Below are 9,306 nucleotides of genomic sequence, written 5' to 3'. Positions count from 1 at the left end.
GCGGGGAGCAGGAACAAGCCGGGCCGGGCTGGCGACGCGCACCATTGGCTGGGTGCGAGGGGCAGGAACAGGCCGGGCCGGGCTGGCGACGTGCATCACAGGCTTGGTGCAAGGGACAGGAACAGGCCGGACCGCACTGGGAACACACACCACTGGCCTTATACGAGGATCAGGAACGGGCCGGACTGGTAACACACTTCAGTACCTCTCGCCGTGCCTCTACACTTTCCTTCCCTCTAATGACCAATGGCCCCCATAACCTGGTGGCCTTCTCTCCATGTCCACAAACTCGCCCTTTATCTGCCTCCAGCAGCCCCGTCGTCCATGCCATGTGCCCCCCCCCCGTAAAAATGTATTGGGGGTGCCTCTCGCCTGTCCGACCACGGCCCGGTTGGCGCCGCTTCTCCTCTCCTGCCTGGGTCTCCCCCTTCATAGCCCTCCGGCAACGGACGGCCTCCTCCTCCGTGATCTGCCCCCAACCGAGGAGGACATCCACCAACGTCACCTCCTGCGTGTGCTCCTGGACACGCTGCTTGGTCCTGTTTTGGTGGGATCTTCTGTCACGATCGTCAAAAGGAGTAGACCAAGGCGCAGCGTGGAATGCGTACATCTTTTATTAGAGTACTAACAAAACAACAAAACGAAACGTGAAGTCCTCGGTTAACAAACAAACCAACACGGAACATAGAACACAAAACAATGACTCTACACACCCTGGCTCAACATATGAGAGTCCCCAGAGCCAGGGCGTGACACAAGGGAACAAGAGCCTGTCCTGCCTACTAATATAAAATGGAATCTGCAAGGGAATGAGAGCCTGTCCTGCCAATTAATATAATATGGAATTACAGGAAACGAGAGCCTGTCCTGCCTACTAATATAATATGGAATCTGCAAGGGAACGAGAGCCTGTCCAGCCTACTAATAAAATACGGAATCTGCAAGGGAACGAGAGCCTGTCCTGCCTACTAATAGAATATGGAATCTGCAAGGGAACGAGAGCCTGTCCTGGCTGCCAATATAATATGGAATCTGCAAGGGAACGAGAGCGTGTCCTGGCTGCCAATAGAATATGGAATCTGCAAGGGAACGAGAGCCTGTCCTGGCAGCCAATAGAATATGGAATCTGCAAGGGAACGAGAGCCTGTCCTGGCTACTAATAGATTATGGCATCTGCAAGGGAACGAGAGCCTGTCCTGCCTACTAACATAATATGGAATCTGCAAGGGAACGAGAGCCTGTCCTGCCTACTATAGATTATGGCATCTGCAAGGGAACGAGAGCCTGTCCTTCCTACTAATAGAATATGGAATCTGCAAGGGTACGAGAGCCTGTCCTGCCTACTAATATAATATGGAATCTGCAAGGGAACGAGAGCCTGTCCTGCCTACTAATATAATATGGAATCTGCAAGGGAACGAGAGCCTGTCCTGCCTACTAATATAATATGGAATCTGCAAGGGTACGAGAGCCTGTCCTGCCTACTAATATAATATGGAATCTGCAAGGGAACGAGAGCCTGTCCTGCCTAATAATATAATATGGAATCTGCAAGGGAACGAGAGCCTGTCCTGCCTAATAATATAATATGGAATCTGCAAGGGAACGAGAGCCTGTCCTGCCTACTAATATAATATGGAATCTGCAAGGGAACGAGAGCCTGTCCTGCCTACTAATATAATATGGAATCTGCAAGGGAACGAGAGCCTGTCCTGCCTACTAATAGAATATGGAATCTGCAAGGGAACGAGAGCCTGTCCTGCCTACTAATATAATATGGAATCTGCAAGGGAACGAGAGCCTGTCCTGCCTACTAATATAATATGGAATCTGCAAGGGAACGAGAGCCTGTCCTGCCTACTAATCGAATATGGAATCTGCAAGGGAACGAGAGCCTGTCCTGCTTACTAATATAATATGGAATCTGCAAGGGAACGAGTGCCTGTCCTGCCGACTACACCAGATGTAATGGAGTAGGTTGAAGTTGCCCCTAGATTCTGATCTTGGGTCAGTTTAGCATTTTCCCCACTAATGGTTAAGGTTAGGATTGGGGGAGTTTGGAAGCTGATCCTAGATCTAGATGTAACGGGGGTAGGACCATTGGTCCGGTAAAGCCCCAATACAACCCCTTACTTGGTTAAATTTCCTTTAAGGGACAGACTTGTTATCATCCAAACACACATTAATAACACAATAATCTTACATGTTACATGTGCTGTTTGAAATCCTAATTGATTTAGTCGGAGACAATTATTATTTTATGCAAGTGAGTATCACTTCTGAGGTCCCATTTGGCACCCTATTTCATATGTAGTGTACTGCTTATGACCATAGCCGTAGTCAAAAGTAGTGCACTAAATAGGAAATAGTGTGCCATCGGAAGGCAACACATATAATATCTAAGGGTAATAAATTAACATCCAGTCCCTTTTCCAGCCCTATGGCCTCCATCGTAGACTTCATGTTATTTGATTATATACTAACTACCTACAGCATATTAAAGTCATGGAGCAAGGTAATGACTGTTCAGAACAGCGAATTTTACTTTTAGAACACTTTATAAGGTAACAATGAACTGTGAGATAGAGTACTGAAGGTTTGTTCCACACAGTCTCCTCATGCCAGGAAACACAGCATGTCTTGATTCTCTGTGGTAGAAGGCGTGTGAAGGTTTGCCATTTGCTGGAGCAGAGAGAGTGAGAGAGAGAGAGAGAGAGAGAGAGAGAGCACTCTTTCTGCGCCCATTTGGTGAAGTGTGTGCCTTTGTGCAAATGTGTCTGTGTCTCTACATGTGTCTGTGTATCTACATGTGTCTGTGTCTCCATATGTGTCTGTGTCTCTATATGTGTCTGTGTCTCTACATGTGTCTGTGTCTCTATATGTGTCTGTGTCTCTATATGTGTCTCTATATGTGTCTGTGTCTCTACATGTGTCTGTGTCTATATGTGTCTGTGTCTCTACATGTGTCTGTGTCTCTATATGTGTCTGTTGTCTCTATGTGTGTCTGTGTCTTTACATGTGTCTGTGTCTCTATATGTGTCTCTATATGTATCTGTGTCTCTATATGTGTCTGTGTCTCTATATGTGTCTCTATATGTGTCTGTGTCTCTACATGTGTCTGTGTCTATATGTGTCTGTGTCTCTACATGTGTCTGTGTCTCTATATGTGTCTGTGTCTCTATATGTGTCTGTGTCTCTACATGTGTCTGTGTCTCTACATGTGTCTGTGTCTCTATATGTGTCTCTATATGTGTCTGTGTCTCTATATGTGTCTGTGTCTCTATATGTGTCTGTGTCTCTACATGTGTCTGTGTCTCTACATGTGTCTGTGTCTCTATATGTGTCTCTACATGTGTCTGTGTCTCTATATGTGTCTCTATATGTGTCTGTGTCTCTACATGTGTCTGTGTCTCTACATGTGTCTGTGTCTCTACATGTGTCTGTGTCTCTATATGTATATGTGTCTCTATATGTGTCTGTGTCTCTATGTGTCTGTGTCTCTATGTGTCTCTATATGTGTCTGTGTCTCTATATGTGTCTGTGTCTCTACATGTGTCTGTGTCTCTATATGTGTCTGTGTCTCTACATGTGTCTCTATGTGTCTGTGTCTCTATATGTGTCTGTGTCTCTACATGTGTCTGTGTCTCTATATGTGTCTGTGTCTCTATATGTGTCTGTGTCTCTATATGTGTCTGTGTCTCTACATGTGTCTGTGTCTCTATATGTGTCTCTATATGTGTCTGTGTCTCTACATGTGTCTGTGTCTCTATATGTGTCTGTGTCTCTATATGTGTCTGTGTCTCTACATGTGTCTGTGTCTCTATATGTATCTGTGTCTCTATATGTGTCTGTGTCTCTATATGTGTCTGTGTCTCTACATGTGTCTGTGTCTCTATATGTGTCTGTGTCTCTATATGTGTCTGTGTCTCTATATGTGTCTGTGTCTCTACATGTGTCTGTGTCTCTACATGTGTCTGTGTCTCTATATGTGTCTGTGTCTCTATATTTATCTGTGTCTCTATATGTGTCTGTGTCTCTATATGTGTCTGTGTCTCTACATGTGTCTGTGTCTCTATATGTGTCTGTGTCTCTATATGTGTCTGTGTCTCTATATGTGTCTGTGTCTCTATATGTGTCTGTGTCTCTATATGTGTCTGTGTCTCTATATGTGTCTGTGTCTCTATATGTGTCTCTACATGTGTCTGTGTCTCTATGTGTCTGTGTCTCTATATGTGTCTGTGTCTCTATATGTGTCTGTGTCTCTATGTGTCTGTGTCTCTATGTGTCTCTATATGTGTCTGTGTCTCTATATGTGTCTGTGTCTCTACATGTGTCTGTGTCTCTATATGTGTCTGTGTCTCTACATGTGTCTCTATGTGTCTGTGTCTCTATATGTGTCTCTACATGTGTCTGTGTCTCTATATGTGTCTCTATATGTGTCTGTGTCTCTACATGTGTCTGTGTCTCTACATGTGTCTGTGTCTCTACATGTGTCTGTGTCTCTATATGTATCTGTGTCTCTATATGTGTCTGTGTCTCTATGTGTCTGTGTCTCTATGTGTCTCTATATGTGTCTGTGTCTCTATATGTGTCTGTGTCTCTACATGTGTCTGTGTCTCTATATGTGTCTGTGTCTCTACATGTGTCTCTATGTGTCTGTGTCTCTATATGTGTCTGTGTCTCTACATGTGTCTGTGTCTCTATATGTGTCTGTGTCTCTATATGTGTCTGTGTCTCTATATGTGTCTGTGTCTCTACATGTGTCTGTGTCTCTATATGTGTCTCTATATGTGTCTGTGTCTCTACATGTGTCTGTGTCTCTATATGTGTCTGTGTCTCTATATGTGGCTGTGTCTCTACATGTGTCTGTGTCTCTATATGTATCTGTGTCTCTATATGTGTCTGTGTCTCTATATGTGTCTGTGTCTCTACATGTGTCTGTGTCTCTATATGTGTCTGTGTCTCTATATGTGTCTGTGTCTCTATATGTGTCTGTGTCTCTACATGTGTCTGTGTCTCTACATGTGTCTGTGTCTCTATATGTGTCTGTGTCTCTATATTTATCTGTGTCTCTATATGTGTCTGTGTCTCTATATGTGTCTGTGTCTCTACATGTGTCTGTGTCTCTATATGTGTCTGTGTCTCTATATGTGTCTGTGTCTCTATATGTGTCTGTGTCTCTATATGTGTCTGTGTCTCTATATGTGTCTGTGTCTCTATATGTGTCTCTACATGTGTCTGTGTCTCTATGTGTCTGTGTCTCTATATGTGTCTGTGTCTCTATATGTGTCTGTGTCTCTATGTGTCTGTGTCTCTATGTGTCTCTATATGTGTCTGTGTCTCTATATGTGTCTGTGTCTCTACATGTGTCTGTGTCTCTATATGTGTCTGTGTCTCTACATGTGTCTCTATGTGTCTGTGTCTCTATATGTGTCTTTGTCTCTATATGTGTCTGTGTCTCTATGTGTCTCTATATGTGTATGTGTCTCTATATGTGTCTGTGTCTCTATATGTGTCTGTGTCTCTATATGTGTCTGTGTCTCTATATGTGTCTGTGTCTCTACATGTGTCTGTGTCTCTCTATGTGTCTGTGTCTCTATATGTGTCTGTGTCTCTATATGTGTCTGTGTCTCTATATGTGTCTGTGTCTCTATAGGTGTCTGTGTCTCTACAGGTGTCTGTGTCTCTATATGTGTATGTGTCTCTACATGTGTCTGTGTCTCTATATGTGTCTGTGTCTCTATATGTGTCTGTGTCTCTATATGTGTCTGTGTCTCTACATGTGTCTGTGTCTCTCTATGTGTCTGTGTCTCTATATGTGTCTGTGTCTCTACATGTGTCTGTGTCTCTATATGTGTCTGTGTCTCTATAAGTATCTGTGTCTCTATATGTGTCTGTGTCTCTATATGTGTCTGTGTCTCTATATGTGTCTCTATATGTGTCTGTGTCTCTATATGTGTCTGTGTCTCTATATGTGTCTGTGTCTCTACAGGTGTCTGTGTCTCTATAAGTATCTGTGTCTCTATATGTGTCTGTGTCTCTATATGTGTCTGTGTCTCTATATGTGTCTCTATATGTGTCTGTGTCTCTATATGTGTCTGTGTCTCTATATGTGTCTGTGTCTCTATATGTGTCTGTGTCTCTACAGGTGTCTGTGTCTCTATATGTGTCTGTGTCTCTATATGTATCTGTGTCTCTATATGTGTCTGTGTCTCTATATGTGTCTCTATATGTGTCTGTGTCTCTATATGTATCTGTGTCTATATGTGTCTCTACATGTGTCTGTGTCTCTATATGTGTCTGTGTCTCTATATGTGTCTCTAGATGTGTCTGTGTCTCTATATGTATCTGTGTCTCTATATGTGTCTGTGTCTCTATATGTGTGTGCAGTGCCCTGGTAGGAGTGAATGTACATTTTTCTTGTGCATGTGTGGCTGTATGGATCTCTCTGTGTGTGTGTCTTACTGTGTGGCTGTGTGACCCGGAATTCTGTCTGACTGTGTGTATGTGTGTTTGCGTATGTCACTTGTGTGTATGTATGTTTATGTACATTCCAAAGACGATTCCTGTCAAGGTTTAGATGCTCTATGATGTGTTACCGTAAAAACATTCCCCAGGGGAAATAGAGCCAGTTCTAAAGAGCAGGCCAGATGCTGAAATGGCTCCATTCCCTGGACATTCAGACAGGCAGACAGACTCTTTTATACGCCCCATCACTATCCAACAGCATCTCTATCAACCTCCTGACTGAAGAGAGAGAGTGGCTCTACAACCGCAATAATACACACTGGAGAGAAGAGAGTGGCTCTACAACCGCAATAATACACACTGGAGAGAAGAGAGTGGCTCTACAACCACAATAATACACACTGGAGAGAAGAGAGTGGCTCTACAAACTCAATCATACACTACGATTCAACTCCTCCTCCACATAGAGTTACATCTCCCTTCTTCCATCACAGACAGATATAGATGAATATGAATCCCTCCATTTTGTGTCCATTACCCAGGCGGAGGGGGATGCATCATTGTGTCTTTCATTGAGGCAGCTTTCCAGTAGGAAAAACTGATTGAAATGACGTTGTTTCAACCAGCTTACAACCAGAACTGGTTGATATTTGGTTATAACAACGTCTTTTCTTATCAGTTTTGTCTGCTGGGTTTCTGGGCAGCTTCAGATGACTGTTTGGTGTTCGACTGTAGCTTGTTTGAAATAACCTTACCACAACCAGTTTACAACCAGAACCAAATCAAAGTTTATTGGTGGTGTACACAGTTCAGCAGATATTATGGAGGGTGCGGTGAAATGCTTGTTCCTAGCTCCTAACAGTGCAGTAAAATGTCAAACAAGTAAAAAAACAAAAACAAACTCAAAACAACAAATCAAGAATGTCAGAACAAATCCAATTAACAACCCAAATAACACTGTATCAGTAATCCAAACTCAATCTATGCTGCATATCTACACCATAAAGATATACCAAGAATGATATTTACAGCAGTAATAATATCAGTGAGTTATGTCACGAATCCAGTATATAAACATGTGGTGTGTATAAACAGTGTAACTAAAATGCAATGTACAGTAGTAGATATATTGTGAGAATACAGTACATGAATTCACAGTGTGAAAAACATTATAAACTGTCCAGTGTTTAACCCTTTTCACTCGCACACCTCTACGGGTTGAAAATGGCAGATTTGGGAACTGATAAAGGCCTAAATTGGGACACAGTGACTGTAAAGTAACATGCTACACATGAAGTCAGACCTCAGGCTCTGCGCTTCACAGCACTCTATTGGTTTTGACTGACAACCCTTCCACTAATTTGGGCAACCTTTGCAACATTTTTGTTGACTGAATGAGGGACATGCTGTAAATTAAGAGGACTCAATGTATTTAGAAAAATGAGACATTGAGGATTATAATAAATACTGTTGTGATGTCATACAAGCAAGACAAACACTCAAGTCCAAATGTGCACTTCACGTTTCCTAGACGACATGGCGTCATACCCTGGGTTGCTCTGTACACAATGAGCCTGTTTGTCTACTGTGAAGAAAATGTGACCTCGGCGCACGCACCTGAATGCATTCATGACACTTTTCTATGTGCACCAAAATTACGATATGTTTCCCTGAATTGCCTTGTGAAAGCCTAACACTGTAATATGGTATTTCATAACTTAGCTAGTCATGTTGGCAATAGAACACGTTTTCAAATGATGCCCACCTGACCCAGATTCCGATTTATAATGGACCGTTTTTTGGATTGCGCAAACAACAACAGTAATTGTATGATGGCGGGGGCGCAGGGCTGTGTTCCAAACAAAACAACTTCAAGTGTGCTTGATCTAGTTCCTCAACAGCACAGCTAGCAGAGCGCGAAAAAGCACCTTATAGTCGAAAACTCTTCTTTAAGTCATACAAGGGCATTGAAATTAGTTAGGAACTGAGCACCCTTTGGAGAGGTGTGTGGCCAGTTGGAGCACCCTTTGGAGAGGTGTGTGGCCAGTTGGAGCACCCTTTGGAGAGGTGTGTGGCCAGTTGGAGCACCCTTTGGAGAGGTGTGTGGCCAGTTGGAGCACCCTTTTGGAGAGGTGTGTGGCCAGTTGGAGCACCCTTTGGAGAGGTGTGTGGCCAGTTGGAGCACCCTTTGGAGAGGTGTGTGGCCAGTTGGAGCACCCTTTGGAGAGGTGTGTGGCCAGTTGGAGCACCCTTTGGAGAGGTGTGTGGCCAGTTGGAGCACCCTTTGGAGAGGTGTGTGGCCAGTTGGAGCACCCCTTTGGAGAGGTGTGTGGCCAGTTGGAGCACCCTTTGGAGAGGTGTGTGGCCAGTTGGAGCACCCTTTGGAGAGGTGTGTGGCCAGTTGGAGCACCCTTTGGAGAGGTGTGGCCAGTTGGAGCACCCTTTGGAGAGGTGTGGCCAGTTGGAGCACCCTTTGGAGAGGTGTGTGGCCAGTTGGAGCACCCTTTGGAGAGGTGTGGCCAGTTGGAGCACCCTTTGGAGAGGTGTGGCCAGTTGGAGCACCCTTTGGAGAGGTGTGTGGCCAGTTGGAGCACCCTTTGGAGAGGTGTGGCCAGTTGGAGCACCCTTTGGAGAGGTGTGGCCAGTTGGAGCACCCTTTGGAGAGGTGTGGCCAGTTGGAGCACCCTTTGGAGAGGTGTGTGGCCAGTTGGAGCACCCTTTGGAGAGGTGTGGCCAGTTGGAGCACCCTTTGGAGAGGTGTGGCCAGTTGGAGCACCCTTTGGAGAGGTGTGTGGCCAGTTGGAGCACCCTTTGGAGAGGTGTGTGGCCAGTTGGAGC

This window comes from Coregonus clupeaformis, chromosome 26 (assembly GCF_020615455.1).
Source record: "Coregonus clupeaformis isolate EN_2021a chromosome 26, ASM2061545v1, whole genome shotgun sequence".
NCBI lineage: Eukaryota > Metazoa > Chordata > Actinopteri > Salmoniformes > Salmonidae > Coregonus > Coregonus clupeaformis.
The sequence above is the reverse complement of the archived record's forward strand: the minus strand, read 5'-3'. Positions refer to the sequence as shown.